The 16551-nt window shown below is 38.3% G+C and overlaps 1 long non-coding RNA gene across 1 annotated transcript in view; it reads left to right on the top strand.

The window, feature by feature from the left end:
- The window catches only part of LOC116963157, a 79076-nt gene extending 66322 nt beyond the window's left edge, over nt 1–12754 (top strand). The window contains exons 5-8 of the long non-coding RNA XR_004407975.2: nt 4394–4598; nt 4684–4756; nt 11394–11523; nt 12485–12754. This is a non-coding gene — a long non-coding RNA (uncharacterized LOC116963157). The remainder of the gene's footprint in view (nt 1–4393; nt 4599–4683; nt 4757–11393; nt 11524–12484) is intronic.
- The last annotated feature ends 3797 nt before the right edge of the window (nt 12755–16551 follow it).

The following is a 16551-nucleotide window of genomic DNA, read 5'->3' as shown; positions in this document are numbered from 1 at the left end:
AAACCTCTTGTTTGTACTTCAGGCTTATTTGCTGCCAATTGGGAAGTCTGGTTCAGCAAACTGAGGCCTTGATTTGGTGAAGTGCTTTAATTTGTGCATCATTTAACGTCTGTGAATAGGACAGTTTTACCCACTGGGGTTATTTGTATTTTTAAAGGATGTTAAGTATATGTTCCTTCATGTGCTGTGCTGGGGTGAAGTATTGTTCTTCTCAAATAAGGAAAGATAAGATTGAAATTAGCCATTTTGTTTATAAAGCAGACACTTGATTGTAGAAGTATTCTCATATTCTTGATCACTTTGAAGTTTATTTGTGCCTCCCCTGACAAAAGGCCAGTTCTTGATGAAATGTGCTCTGAAGGGTAGTGGGATAATTTTAAGTCCTTTGTTTTATGATCCTCCAATTCTCTGAGATGGTGTATAGTCCTTTCTTGGTTAGTTCTGTGGAGGAGTAATCTCTAGTGGGGAGGCTTAGTTTTCACATACTTTACTGTATTTCCTCACTTTGCAACTTATTGTACACTGATCCCATCACATGGCTGGTGGAACAGTTTGTTTACATATGTTGGATCCTGAGACTGAATTTCAGTGTGACTCAAAAATGCTTTGTCTGCAGACTTCGAGTCATGGATACTTTTTCTTTATGTCTGGCATAATGTTAAATTCCATTCTTGATTGCTGGCTCAGTATTTTTGGAGAACTAGAAATCAAGCACTGGACAGAAATTTTAAACGAACTAGAGATTTGGGATGGGAAGTCTAGTGGTATACTTCCTGCTGTTCATAAGATTAACGTGTGCATATGGATGATGTCGTTAATTAAAATCTCCTTGACTGTATTCCCTCATTCCATGGGAGCATTACTAAACTGGTGGGATTTTCAGATGCTGAGCTTTCCTTCTTCCTCAGAGTGCTGGATTCGTAGAATCTTAGAATAATAAAATAGTTTGGATTGTAATGGACATTTAAAGGTCATCTAGTCCAACTCCTCCTGCAATGAACAGGGACATCTGACCTTGAATGCTTCCGGGGATGGGGCATCTACCACGTCTTTGGGCAACCTGTTCCAACGTTTCACCACCCTCATCATAAAATACTTATTCCTTACATTTGGTCTAAAACTACCCTCTTTTAGTTTAAAAACATTACCCCTCATCTTATCACAAGCCCTACTAAAAAAGTCTGTCCACATCTTTCTTATAAGTCCCCTTGAAGTATAGAAAGGCTGCAACAAGGTCTCCCCGGAGCCTTCTCTTCTCCAGGCTGAACATCCACAACTCTTTCAGCCTGTCCTCATAGGGGAGGTCCTCCTGGCCCCGATCATCTTTGTGGCCTCATCTGGACCTGCTCCAACAGGTCCATGTCCTTCTGATGCTGGAGCCTCCAGAACTGGACATAAGACTGCAGGGGGGTCTCATGAGAGCAGAGTAAAGGGGGAGAATCTCCTCCCTCGACCTTTTGGCCACACTTCTCTTGTTTCAGCCCAGGACATGGTTGGCTTTCTGGGCTGCAAGTGCACATTGATGGCTCATGTTCAGCTTTACATCCACTGATAACCCCAAGTCCTTCTCCGCAGGGCTGCTCTCAATCCCTTCATCCCCCAGCTTGTATCAATGCCAGGGATTGCCTTGGCCCAGGTGCAGGACCTTGCGCTTGGCCTTGTTGAACCTCATGAGGTTCACATGGGCCCCCTTCTTGAGCCTGTAGGATTATTTCATTGTTTTTCATATCTGAAATAAGTTACCTCAGAAAAAAAAAACCAATATATTTTTAGAAACAAACCATTTTTCTATCACGAAGAGGGAAGACTACAGGTTTCCTGGTAGTAGTTGAAGATTCTTCATTTTACTGGAAGCACTGGATACAGTGAACAGCTGGGACCTCTTCTAGGGAATTCAGTGGCAGCCTTGGTCAAGTTTTCTTTTGAAATTCAGTCAGTCATTAAAGGCTCCTCAGCATTTTTCTTTTATGTTATTTCTAAATAGAAATTCTTGCCTTGTTAATGCCTTTCATCTTTTACAAAACTGTTTAAATGGAAAGGTTGCCACTGCTGGTGGTGCCACATTGTCTTTTGCATTGCTATTCTATTGTCCTTAGAACCCCAAGCTTCTGGCAGTGTCAAAATGCCCTAAAATCTAACAAGCATGTGAGGGAGTTTCTGTTTTGTTGTTGTTTTCACCTGAAATATGAAAGGCTTGTCCTCCTTTGGCTTTCCAAAATCCTTTTATTTTCATATTTGGACCTAAAGTTATTAAGTTGGCAAACTGAAAGATCTGCTCCAAATGCTTATGTGATGCACTACAACCCCAAGGGGCATTAAACCAAGGGTTGGTCCTTTAAGCAGTGTTGAACCATGTATATGGAAGAGTCATTTGGTTCACGAGCTCAGATAAAATCTGAAATAAAACCTGTGAACTGCGTACAGGGTAGAGGCATCAGCAGTGACTGCTTCAATCGATTATCTACTCTGTCATACCACTTGCTAACATAGATATAGTTGATGCCTGACGCTTTCTTGTTCTTTGAAGTTCTTCATTTGTTGATTAAATCATATTATCCTGATACCTCTGAGAACTAATAAGGTTCTAATAGCCACCGTGTTTTCCTAACTAATAGCCAAATAGAACATACTTTAGAAAGTCCAAATGATTTGAGACTGCTCACATATATCTAAAATGCTTCCAACAAGGATCACTCAAGCCATAAAGTGTGAGTTAGCTTTAGGCACTATCAGTTAAACCTATTAAACTTTTCGGTGCTCAAATCAACTTTGTCAAGATTATATCAGAGACTCTTCTTTAATCTTGTATTCTTGTCATTCCCTTTGGTCTCACTTGATTGATCTCTTTGAGGATTCTTCTTGAAGTTCTTAAATAGTTCATTATTCATGGGGGTCAGACAGGCTTCTTCAAACTAGAGAGTTCCTGCTTCCACAACAGACAATGCATACAAGCGTTTTTTAGTGGTGCAATAGTGGTCTTTTGTGTGCTGGAAATTAAACACCATTTTATAAGACACTGCTATAGATGTTTTGCTCTGTTTTAATCGTGAAAGATGATGATGACATGCTTTCTACATTTGAGCTATAATTAAGATGACTGTTACACATCTGGACTAGATAGTATACAGGAGAGAACTGGAGCTTATAAATTTGTGATAGGTCTCACACTGTGCTGGGGCTTAGGCAGGAGGATGTGTATCTAAAGTAGAACAGTCATACGGCTTTCAAAGAAGAGGGAACTGGCTGCCCTACTTATGACCCTTCCCTGTTGGCTGGGTGAGAAGGAAAAGTAACTTCTAAAGTCTACCTTCCTAACTTCAAAGTAGAAAGGAACTGGGAAAAGGACAGAAGAAGGAAAAAGAAGCACAGGAATTAAAAGGAGCACCCAAATATATTCAAAGTGTTGATCCCCGCCTTCGGGAACTTGTTTTACTGCTTTGGTTAGCTGAATCATGAGGTTGTTTTTATACATTCCCCCAAGACATTCGAGCTTTTAAAAATTCTTGGCAAAATTCCAGTTATTTTCCAGAAATCTTTTCCACTCTGCCTCTAGGATTACAGCATGGGGTTGGCTGTCACATTTTTAGGGCCTGATTTATAACAAATTTTCACATCCCTTACGTAGGACACTTTAAGAATTTACCCAGATAGGGAGAGTGGTTATACGTAGCATATAGCAGGAGACTGACATTTCTCAACTTTTTTTTAAAGAAGAGAGGGAGAGGGGAATTTTCATAAGAAATCATTTCTCTAATGACACAGTGAGTGTGCAGTGCCTTAATTGCCTTGTTAAAGAAGAGAGGAATCTCCCCACAGCTGAAAAGCATGAAGTCTTTCAGGCATCTCACACTGTTTTAAAGGTATTGGATACCTTACTATTGTAATTATTTGCCTTTCCTGCTTGCAGGCTCACTAATACCTTTTTCTTAGATAACTCAGTCATTCTGTACTTTAAACCTCACATCAAGTTCTGACATGGATGGTCTGAACTTGCAGTCAGACATCTGCCCTGGAAAGCCATCAGTCTCACTTTCAAGTATCTTAGCTGTCGGTTCATCTGTCTTGTCAGAGTTCAAAGGAGAACGACATTGTTTTTTTCCCCTCTTGCTTCACTTAAAACTCATTCCTTGTAATTCTGCTTGAATTCTTGTCTCTGTGACAGAGGCTTTTTACTGTATTTCCAAAAATAGATGAGAAAAAGAAACCTGGAGGTATTAATTAAAAAAAAAAAACCTCCAAACTGGCTGTCTCTGTGACTTCAGACTACTGAATTTCATAAATGTTGACAGAAATATATAATAAAGCTCAACTGAACATTTGCACCTGCAATTCTATGAAGAATGTTTGGTGGTTTTTTTTTTGTTGTTGGTTTTTTTTTTTTTTTCTTTCCCAGTGACTGCTTTCTGGAGGAATGATATCCTATATGAAGCACACAGACAGACATAGTGAACTGGGATTAAAGGGGTGTGATAACTCATGGAATCCTTCTGCCCAAACAAGATCTTCATTCTTTCATATGTGAAAATGTGTCTTTGCATGTAAACTCCAAGCAAGAATGGAAAAGTGAAGAAGTAGTGTCTGGGATTTCATGTTACAGTGTAAGCTCATTCTCTGGGGACATACAACAGCGCCTCAGCTTTGGGCAAAACATTCTTACAACTTCATTGTTTCTTCACTTCCTAGGGTCTTTTATAGCTACCTGGTGAAGTATCTGTAGAGTTTTCTTTGATGTGCATAGAAGAAATTCTAAGATAAGGTAAGCAGAAGTTATGTCACACATATTATCATCACTGTCCTTAATAGACTGGTGATGTGTTGCTTATTTTACAAGCAGGGAAGTTATACAGATCTCTCTCCACATACTGTTCCCATGCCCACACCTACACAAAATCTGCTGTCTTGTTTTGACCGGGAAATGTCAATTATCCGGTGGTTTGGGGCTGGCAGTTCATTTGAGTTGTCAGTAAATTACAGACCACTAGTGTACTACTAGCATAGATCCTTGCCAATCCCCATCTCAAACCACACACCCCATCACACCAAGCATGCAGGAATTAGGGGTTAGGTGAGGGGTCACTGTTAAAGTTAACCAACATGCATCCAATTTCTACATTAAAAAAAAAAAACATTCAGTTGCTCAATAAGAGGCATCTACCATGTTTTGTGTTACCCTAAAGTTTCCTACCTGGCTCACAGACAGGTTGTCATAGATTTCTTTCAGGTCCTGTGTAATATTTGCTTTCTTATCTGGATGTCTTAGATATGACATCTTAAATATCCTAGGCACTATATGCCATGTGTGGACAACAGAAGCAGGTCCTCAGTGTTCATATTTCTGAAAAATATGAGAAATAATTTCTCTAATGTATTACAGGCTGTATATTATATATTAGTATATCACATATATCAGTCTGTAGGCTTTCAAAGCCTTCTGGAAGTCACTATGCTTTGTAGCCAGCTCCAGATTGGAACATGTCAGGTGCCATCTGAGGCACCCTGGCATCTAAAACTTCTCCATGGGGCTGACAGAAGAGCTGTGAGACCTACAAAAGACACAGTCCCACGCCCCCTAAATACACACGTGTTTTCTGAATTGGCAGCAGGATGCCATTGGGCATCTGAAATGATACCGTGCTTAGGCAGCTGATCCAACCGCACAGCTTAATTTCAGGAGAATTCCAGTCCCTGAATTGGGAATCATTCAGAGGATCCCAACTGTGGTTGTGTAGTTCAAAGGATGGTCTAGTGCAAGTCTTACCTCATGCCCCTGGGATGCCCTCCACCTCTGCACCTTCAAGGTGCTCTGTCTTCCTGGGTTTCTAAGAAACTATCCTGATAAGGGCACACAAAGGAACTTCTGGGTCTCTGGATCTGGTCCCTGGCTCACCTCAGAGCACAGTGGCATGCAATCCTTTTCCAAAGCTGTACGGTCCTTTTCACGGACCAGAGGAAGCATTCCCCATCTCTTTTCCCGCTGCCCCATCCATCTGTGGCCCACTCTTTATCTTCCCACTCCACTCAGCTTCCTGGACTCCTGCCCCAAAACATACCCTGGTCTCTTTAGCAGTTGAAGTCAGAAGAAGGTCAGCTCGCAGTGTAAATGTTTACACAATAGACTTTGCTCTTTCTACACTTACAGATAGCTCTCCATGTTTTTAACCTCCCAGTGAACCTCAAAATAGTACTGTACTCTGTCTTCTCAGTGAGGCCTAGAAAAAAGAAGAGGAATATGTAGGTCAGATTGTTTTAGAGAGCCTATGAGCTGAGGCAAACAACTAACTCCAGACATCAGTGTGAGACAGACCATTTTCTAATTCTCCTGTGATAGTAAATCTGATTATTTGTATCATGAGGTTTGTGCTATTTGATGCCTTTGTTAAAGTTTTCCCTCCTGGAGTCCTGTGATATTGCTTTTAATTGAAAAATAAATTAACTTCTTAGCCTTTACTATAGTATAGGAATGCGAGAAGACATGAAACTCAGAGGTTCAAGATTACAAAAGGAGATTGAAGATACACCCTAATTGTTAGCATTTTGTGAAGGACAGAGAAGAGATGGTGAAGATTGAGAGTGGTGATTTTTGAAATTGACAAGATATCTCTTTTCCCTGTACTTTTTTACCAAACACATCCATTTTTTTTTTTTTTTTTTTTTTTTTCTAGAAATAGCCATTATATATCTTAAACATTTCTATGTTCCATTTGCTGGCCTTTTATTTTCCTGTCTCTGAAATTGACTTGCTTTTGGGTTTTTTTCTTTTGTTTTGTTTTGGCTTTGCACATAATTGCAAAGAGTATTTTCAAGGTGAGATGTGAAAACAGATAATGCGTAAGTGCTGTTGGTGTTGACAGGAAGTCTCTTATATGTGAAGGGCAGCATAAGATAAAACTGTTGTTTTTTCAGTTTCCAAACAAGTGGCTGATAGAGGCTGATATCTCACACTGAAGGGAAGTAGAAGTTGACACGATTTTAAAACAAAGACAGGGAATTTGAAGCTCAAGATGGAAAGCTATGTTTTAAGCACCCTGAGATGCAGTATATCTATTCACTGACTAGGAAATGTGAGAGGGAAAGCTCAGGAAGAGAAAAAGAGAAGTTAAAAGCAGTCAAAATTTTCTGTCAGAACAGAATAGCCAGTTGGCCTGGTTTTGTACCTAGAGGTAAGCAGCTACCCTTGCAACAGGCTCTGGGTGGCTGGGAGAGGGCTTGGGGGGGAGCAGAGGGCACACAGGAGGGGCTGCCCGTTCCTTCATCGAGCTCATTCTGCAAAGGCACGATTATGGCAGTCACTGTTCTGTTGACTGTGTAGATAAAATTAGGATTTGTGCTTCCAAGTCTGCCCTTCCAGCACTTCCCATGAACACTGTTTTCATGCAGAAACAGGTGAAGAAAAGACAAAGCAGCCCATGTACATGTGTATTTGCTTATGGGTAAAGCTATTTTGAGTTAGTTGTTTGTCATGGGTAAGCAGGATATCCAAGTTAGTTTGCTATGATTTATAGTGGGATTTTTATATAAAAAGCCACACTATTTCTGTAAAGTATTATACATTTCCTTTAGGGAAGGCTAAATCACCCATATTAATTCAGCTAAATTCAGACTTCTGTGATAAATGAGGGAAATATATTTTAGATAGGAAATCTACCCAACAGTGTTGAGATAGTCAAATGGACAAATAAAAAATAATTGGTTGAAGCTGAATAATAGAGAGTCTGTCATAGCAGTATAATATAGTGGCAAGCAAGGAAAACAAATGTGTTTATTTTGAGATTTTACTATAAATCACCAGTAGGCCTAGAAATATTTATCTGAAAAGAGTACCAAAAGAAGTAATGTGGTACAAAATCATATGCATAACAGGTTGAAGCAAATCAAAGGCTTTGAAACAAAAATGAGGAGCTGTATCAGAGCCCCGGGGAATTGTTACCCCACTCTATTCTTGGACCATATGGTTTTATACTAAGGCGTCACTTCTGTATGTGCTAATGCAAAACCTAAAAGAAAATTTGAAGCTCCTATTTGTGAACACATGACAGCTCAGCCATACAAATATGAAATCTCAGGACAGAAAGAATCACCAGTGTAAAACTACTACAATACACTTGTCATTAACTACTGATATAAAAATGCCTATTTTTTGTTGTTATCAAATTTCAGTTTGTTTCACTACATGTAAAAACACACGTAATTTTCTGAAAGTTGATACAGTTGATACACTGGCATGTATGAATTTTTCCTGAAGGTAAGCTTCCCTCCCTTCTCACCCCTTCCATCCAGTTAAATGCCTCAATAAGATGAAACTGAAGCATGTTAAATGAAGCTTTCATTGTTTGCACTGATCTCCAAAATACAATTTTACCACAGTTATTTTTTTGGTGTTGCAACTGCAGTTAACAATGACACACTCATCTTATGAATCTACAGTGGTTTGTCATTTCTTCAGCAGCAGACTTTGGTAAAAACCTATTTGTGGTGTTTACAAGAATTACAACAGCACCAGGGATTTGGACATAACAAACCAGAGACAGATAGAGTTTCTTAGACCAGCTGGAATTTAATTTCAAATAACAAACAAAAATATTTGGTGTTTTTAATGGTTGAATTTAGCAAAGTGTTTTTTGAAGAAGCTTAAAAGAATAGCCTCTGCAGTCTTCTTCATACAGTTTTGCTATGGCATACCAACAATGCAGAACCGTATACTGAGTTATACATTAAAAGCAGAGCTGGAACACTGAAAACAAAGAAGGTGCCAAAATGCAAGAGCTCCCTGTCTGTGGCAATGCCCCTGGCAGCACTGTGGGCTCCCCGGGCTCCATTCTCGTTGGAATTTTCCTTTGCTACCAGGTGGCTCTGTGCTGCAATCTGGTGATGGAGATTTTGAGTTCACTAGTTGAGATAGTGGGCGAATATGATTGTATAACACAAGGGCAGTGGGTTATACTGCTCCTGGACTGCTAAAGTGCCTTAAAATACTTTTATTCTAGTTCTTTACATTTTTTTGTAACTGAAATTGTGAGGCCCTAGTCCATAGCCCATCAGAAAAGGAAGCTTGCTTGTTCTTTCACCTGTGGACACCAAGTATTTTATTCTAGAAGCACTCTAGAATAAGCTGACCTTATTCTACTTCCGTGGAAGCACAAATTCGATGCATTTCTCCTGTTTCTATCCATTCCTTTTTATTAATCTCTCTCAAAGAAAAATGTATAACACAGTGCTGACAGAGCTCTCTGGCTTTCCTGGAAGATGGAGTGTATCAGGATTTAGCATGTGGCTGTCCCATCACCAGATGCCACACAGCCAGCTGAAACGTACCCGGCTGTACGATGGGGGTGTTCAGATGTGTGAAGTCGTGTGTAGGGGCCACCCGAAAGCACCGTTGTGACAAAATACAGGAGATGAGTGGGATTAATGCCTTTTACCTGATGTGTCATGCTCATTTACTGTTGCTACCTATATGTACACGTCCTTGATACAAAACAGGACATGCCTGCCTTTTGGTCAAGGTGATGGTAGAGAGGACATGAGGCTCTTGGGAGAGAGTGTGCCGGGCAGTCCGTCAAAGGCTAGTGACATAATTTTGGTGTGCGGGGTTTGGCCTGCAGGTTAAGCACTCCTGGTGGAAAATGTAATGGAGAACTACAAGATATAGGAATGGGAGGTTTCTAGGTAAAGCTGGAAGTTAAAAGAGAGCAAAAGAGCAAATTATAGAATTCAGGAGCTAGAACAACACAAGAGGTACAGTTTCTTAATGTTGTTTCTGGAAACAGTATTTATTCCAGAGTAAAACCCAGTCTCTTGATGCTGAATTTATGTCAAACAGGGATGACTGATATAACAGGTATAAATCCAAAAGCTGGTAAATATCTTAAATTGGTAATCTGCAAGTTAATGGTTTGTGAGAGTTGAAAAGGCAAATTTATCCTGCTAAGTTTTTCAAACTTCAGAAATTTCCTTGTTGCACTTTGATATTTTAAATGACTCTGTAGGCTAGAAAAAAAAAGCGGTGCCTAGGATGTTGCCTCAGCTAAAATTCCCCACTTTGATTGAAGCAGATCTGACATTTGCAGTGGGATGCTCCAGATAACTTCCCTGAGCAGTGTGTGTGTAGCTGTTCTCACTGTGTGCAGCAGTCTCCTTTTCTTTGAGCTGACACTTTGTATGTAGCTGAAAAGGTGCGGTCCATTCCCACAGAAGTTTTGGTTCTGATGAATAGAAATTACGCCCACAAAAAGTAATCAAGGAAAAAAAAAAAAAACAACCCCATAAAGTATTTCCTGAGACTTTTCCCAACTGCCTCTGTGGAGTAGTTTTAATCTCAACACCCCCCAAAACTATTTTTAATTTATGCCACCCAAGAAGGAGCACAGGAAGAAGAAAATAAGAATGACTCTGTGTGATGCATGTTAATAGTTAGAATGTCCCAGGTTTAAATGTGGAGTCTGAACAGTGTGAGTATAGAGCAATGATATAAGAAGCTGGTTGTTGCATGCTGTATGTTGATGTCATTAATATCAGCCATAAGAAAAAGAGTTAGGAAGCTAGTGAAGTTAAGGAAGGTTTGTGTTTGTTGCATGAGAAGGTGAGAACTTTCCCGACAAACTGAACATGATGCAATAACACGCAATTTATATCTACATATTTAGACCTTGTCCTATGTAATTTCTAGGGGTAAAGCTCATGTTTTCTTTCTAAATGCCTAAATATTTTGAGAAGAATGAAGATTAACTGCAGAAAAATGTTTTTGGAAAGAGTCATTGTAGCTGAAAATCCCTTGGCCTAATGCAGTTTCTTTGCATGGCCAACACTCATCTAGTGCGGAGGTGAGATGTCTCATAAGTGTGCCCATCTGTTCGAACCATGATATTCAGGACTTGTTTGGTGGCAGGATACCCTGGTCACTAGGGTCTTATATATCCTTTGCCTCGCCACAGACCTATTGCTGTTGAGGCTCTCTGTACACCCAACTATATCCCAGTAATCATTGAACTGGCCTTCACCACCACTATGGAGGGGGACGTGAAAGCCCCTCACAGTCAGTGTAGCTTCAGACGGTGTTTGAAAAGTGTTAGTGTTACCAAGTCCTATGGTTTCTTACCTCAAATCCACTTGGAAAAAAAAGCGAGCCTGTAGCCTCGGTGTTTGTGGAGAAAAGCTTCAAAAACATGACCTGAACTCACCCTGCATTAAAAGGCAAATAAACCACACAAATGTATTTATTTATTTTTCAGTAACTCATGTTACAGTTAATCTCATGATGTTTTGTGGCTTGACTCATGGTTTTCAAAAGCTTGAGGTTGGCAATAGTGAGTAATACATAGAATGTCACATACAAAGCAAAACCAGCTTGTATTTAACCTTTTTTTTTTTTTTTTTTTTTTTTTTTTTAATTCAAGGGTTATATAATGCCAAAACCAGATTCTGCTGTGGGCTCTAGTCTGCTGCCATAGGAACTGCGTTTGACAGTCCAGGCCTCTGGCTTTGTCAAGAAGAGTTTGAATCTCAACAATTAATTCCTATCCTTAGGTAAACAGTTCTGTAAGCCATGAAACTAGTGAGCTCTGTTTCCTTATGGATTTTTGTCCATCATCTTCGAGGACATCATCTTCACTGTCTTTGAACCTTCTCTCCTCTTCAGGTCTAACTGAAACTGGCTAATAAATTTTAAAACACTTGGGAACACTTTGAAAATACTTGGCTGTATATACATCACATTTCATTTGGAAATTAGACAAAAATAAGAGCTTCTCTATACAATTTATGTAAAGTTGTCAAAACCAGGCAAAGGATAAGAAGTTGAAGCCATTAATTAATTAATTAATTCATTTGGTGGTCTCTTGAGGTATATTTCAACTACAGTGTGTCTGTTTTCCCTTTTGCATTTGCTGGTTTTGCACTGGGATTTTAAAATGGGCAGACAAATATATTCTGAAAGGAATTCTGAAACATTTAAAAATTACTAATTTTCCAGATCACCTATATTATGATTTGATTAAACCTATGGCTCACTTTTTATAGCACAAAGAAAGGCTTTCAACATACAACAATGACAAAAGGGTGAATTAATTGTCTTATCACCCGTTATGATTCACTTAGTAGTACTAATTTTTGTTTTCTGCGAAAGGGTGCATTAACATTATGTTATTATCACTATTACAGGATTCTCAATCTGGACATACAGAGGTGTAGAACATTACTGTATTGCCACTGGTTATTGCAGTGTGTCGCCACCGATCATTTCCAAATTATTTACCTCATGGGAGCCTAGCACCTTTTGTGAATCCCCATCTGTGCAGCCAGTGAAGGGCTGGTTATCTCATGCTGCATGCAGGGAGTGTAATTGTCTCTAGGCTTATTTGCAGGGATTAATCCCCAGCCTGTATCCATAACTGGTAGGATAATTAACTCTTTAATTATTGATTCACACTTTGTGCCGTGCACACATATAATAATTACCTTCATGTTTTCTTCTATTCTGTTGTCACAGACTGGATCTGCTTTTAGCTAGCTGGTGTCTTTCCCAACCCTTCAAGAGAATGGATTCTGAATATTGAGATGCCTGTCCCCTGTGAGCCCTACTGGAGTAAAAATCAGCTCCTCTTTTGCTCCCATCAGTAAATGTGGAACATTAGGTTGGAGAAAAAGGCTGATTATGCAAAATTTCATTACAGTTGCAAAGCAAAGCAAAAAAAAAAAAAATTTAGTATACTGTTTGGAAAATCCTTCAACTAAAATACAATGTTGAAAAAAAAATATGTTCATGCTTTTGTTATTAAATATTTAGAAATTTCTGCATTTCTGCTACTAAGAATAAAATTCTGATGCATTTTTTATTTTTAAAAATCTAAGCTCTATTGCTAATTAATGTTATAAAAAGACATAGCTGGATTATACTGGTGTTTTTTTATCTCTGCTTGATTGGTACCTTCAGATATCCTCCCTTCTCCCATTAACAGTTCGATGTCATTTGAAAACTGAGTAATACTGGTAACTATTCTTAACAGAACTGTTGAAGTCCTCCCTCTGGAGGCTGCTATACAATAAAATATGCATTCCACATTTCAGTCGTAGAGGTATACATGGCTATAATATTTTTTTTTCCACGTAATTGGAAAGCTAGGGATTTGCAGGCAAAGATAGCTGCAGGATGTCTTCTCAGGTTGAAGGGGTTGCGGAGTTTGGACAGAGGTCAAGGTCTCGTGGACCTTTCTATACTGATTTCTTAATGTATCAATAAGAGATCTATCTTGTACAATTTCTGCTCCCCCCTATCCCCTGAAGCATTAAATCTTAAGTTTCTCATTTTGGTATCTGTGATCACAACTCCCCCTTCTTCCCTGCCTCATTTTCCTTTTTTTTTTTTTTTTTAATTGATAGTGATAATGATGCACTCTGCATATTTAATTTTTGCAGTGTAAATATAAGGTAAGAAATCTACTTGTATTTGCAACAAGATATGTCTATGCTCTTTATTAAGTTGCTCCTCTATTATTGTTTATATAGTCTGCACATCAGTGGTTGGCTTGATTGCGGCTTTTCTCAGGCTCACACAAGACGTGTTGCACACCATTATGCATTTAACCATAAGTCTTCATGCTTCTAATGGAAAAATTTAATATCAATTTCATCAATTTCATGTGTTAGTTTGACTTCTTTAGTATAATTTTAGTGGATAATCAGATGCCACCTGTGAGAATTATAGCTTTGTTCTTCTATTTGCTACTATTTTGGGTAGAATATATTATGAGTCCATGCACTATAGTAATTTTTCTGTAAGGCTTGGCTTGAGATTTCTAATTCACCACCCTTGCGGGCACCTGTGTTAATTAAGTAACTGACTCCCCACCACTGAATGTGCACAAGATCTCTTGTTAATTTCAGTGGAAGGAGTATCAGATCTTTCTATTTTTAGTGCTATAGGAGACACTTACTAAAATAATCCAGCTTGACAATAATCATGGCAGTTTATGCAATTAGTGGAAAAATGTTTTCAAACAGTTGTTTTTCCCTGTTGTCTGCTTTGAGCTAAAATTTTTGTTATTGCGGAATGCACAGCCCTTGTACTTGTTAGATAATTTACAGTAAACACGTCTACTTAATTACATCATAGTAGCTTAAACAGATTTGTAGAGCCATTAAAAAAATCAATACTTAGCTTTTAGGTGATGAATTAATTAATGGAGTGTGAATGCTGAAAGTTTGCTTTATCCAGTGTGTACTATGTCTTTTCATAGCTTCAGCATCAATAAGGGGAGTGCAAAATTGCATGAAGTTAATAGGTTGAAAATGTTTATGAAAATGTATCACTTTCTGTCTTGCCTAGTGACCATTCCTGTAAACCATTGTTTTAGCCCAGAAAAGTGGGTACAAATTATTTTATATATAAATATATGTATAATGTACACAAAATCCTCTTGCCCCCTGCTCTAAGGCCTAGGCTTTCAGTTTTCTCTTTGCGCTAACCCCTTTTGAAATCAAGGTGATTTTTATGTAAGGACTTAGTTTGATCAGCTTCGCAGCAAGGAAACTAAGTCAAATCAAACTTGAAAGGTATATCTAATACAGGTTCAGATATGTATGAACACAAACAGAATGACAAAAAAAATGTTTTAATTCTTTCTTTCCAGTCTTCGTGCGTTACAGCTAGATCTAGAAGCAGCAAAGACAAATTTGGGGAAGAATAACTATATTCTCATTTTGTTTCTAGGGTGACTATGGATTGACTTCAAACAGCTCTCATTTGATAAGATCATTTAAAAATTTGTAATTGATTCTTTGTTCTAAATTGGGATGAGAAAATACTGAGACCAGTAATTACCTTTTTTTTTTTTCTGAAACTATTCAGCATTGGTTAAAATGAATAAGCTACAAGACCGTACTAAATAAATGCTATACAGCTGGCATTACACTGACTAGTTGGTAATTCTCAGGAGTCTAAGTAAATCTACATATTCAAAGTCCTACATATGTGATAAGATCCTTGCCTATTCCTATCTTCTGTTACTGTCCCTTATTTATGCAGTGAAGTCCCTTTAGGAATATTTATTTTGTAAATGCAACTTCAGGTTCATGTCCTTGATTTGGGGTGACAAAGGTGTAGAAGCAGAAATGTGACTGTTCATTGTATGGAGAGTGTTCAGCTGGTCCAAGTAATGTGTTAAATGGTTACACCAGGAACAAACAGCTGGAAATCCAGAAGCATTAAGTATTTCTAAATCATGTCACTGGATGGTTCAAAATTTAGTTTTGATTCTATATCAAGAAAATTCCACACTACCCAAAAGTACAGAACTGCTGCCGATGAAGTAACAGCTGACAGTCGTAGCTACTTCAGCACACTCACTATGATTCATTTGATGTTTATTATCTCGGATTTATAAACTATCTAGTTCTTTAAATGTATGGCCTTGATGCACAGCATATCTGTCCTTCAAAACGGTTTCACTGTTTAATAATTAACTGCAGTCTTCATTTGATGTATCTGTGGGGGTCATGGTTAACATAAATGTGGATTTAATTTAAAGCATTATTTAAAAGAGTGTTCTGTTGTACCACCTTGTTATATTTTGATAATACATTTAGCATATTTATACCTGTGTCAGCATTTCAACAAGGAACTTAAAAGAACCCCAACAGGTGTGTCTTTCATGCTGGGCTTCTTATCACTTAAAGTCCCTTGAGCAGAAGTGGGTCAACTGTGCTGTAAAAGGGGATATTTCACTTAGCTTTCAGGTGTGGGAACAAAACACGCCAGCTTTGAAGTGTTCAGGCTTTCATTTGTCTCTTGGAAGGCAGACCCCACTTTCCTCATTTGGCTAGAATTCATGCTTCTACTGTATATACAAATAAAATAGAAAATATCTGAACCGATTTTTTTGTGAGCAGTGATGGCAGAACTGGATATGTGGCAACGTTATTTGATTTTAAAGCTGTGCTGGTGGTTGGCACACTACATTGCATCTGAAGTCTCTTCTCGATACTACTGGCTGTGGTGCATATATGCTTCCTGTTGTTTTATTCTTAGCCTCGCTCTTCTGTTTTGTGTTTAGAGATATTCAGAAATAGGTGAACCTACTCAGATAAAATATGAACTGCCACATCCTGAGAATAGCATTTTTTGATGTTCAAACTTAACATTAAATAAATACGTATTTTTTTTTCATAGATGGGATCAAATAGGAAGAGAGACCACAAAAGAAAAAAAAATATTTTGAGATATTTAGTTTTGCATACAAGTGAGGAAATCCTAAAACACGCACTTCTGTATTTTTTTGTGGATGTTCAGTATAATTTTTCACATTCAAAGATTCAGCTAAGATTTTGTTAAAAACTAGGCTTTAGTATGCTTGTGGAAACAGAACTGAACTGAACCAGATTAAATATTCAATATGTGAACAATGTTTAATATTCCAAAGGACTGTAACTTATTTTATCTCTTCTTGCTACTCATTGGGCAAAGACAGTGGAATAAACTTTCTTGCTCCTTCCATTATTTTTTCTGTCTTTGACTTCTCTTTACAGCAATTGTGAACATCTTGTGATATTGAAGGTCTT

Source organism: Tyto alba, unplaced genomic scaffold (genome assembly GCF_018691265.1).
Source record: "Tyto alba isolate M040663 unplaced genomic scaffold, T.alba_DEE_v4.0 Super-Scaffold_48, whole genome shotgun sequence".
Classification (NCBI taxonomy): Eukaryota; Metazoa; Chordata; class Aves; order Strigiformes; family Tytonidae; genus Tyto; species Tyto alba.
The sequence above is the reverse complement of the archived record's forward strand: the minus strand, read 5'-3'. Positions and strand labels throughout refer to the sequence as shown.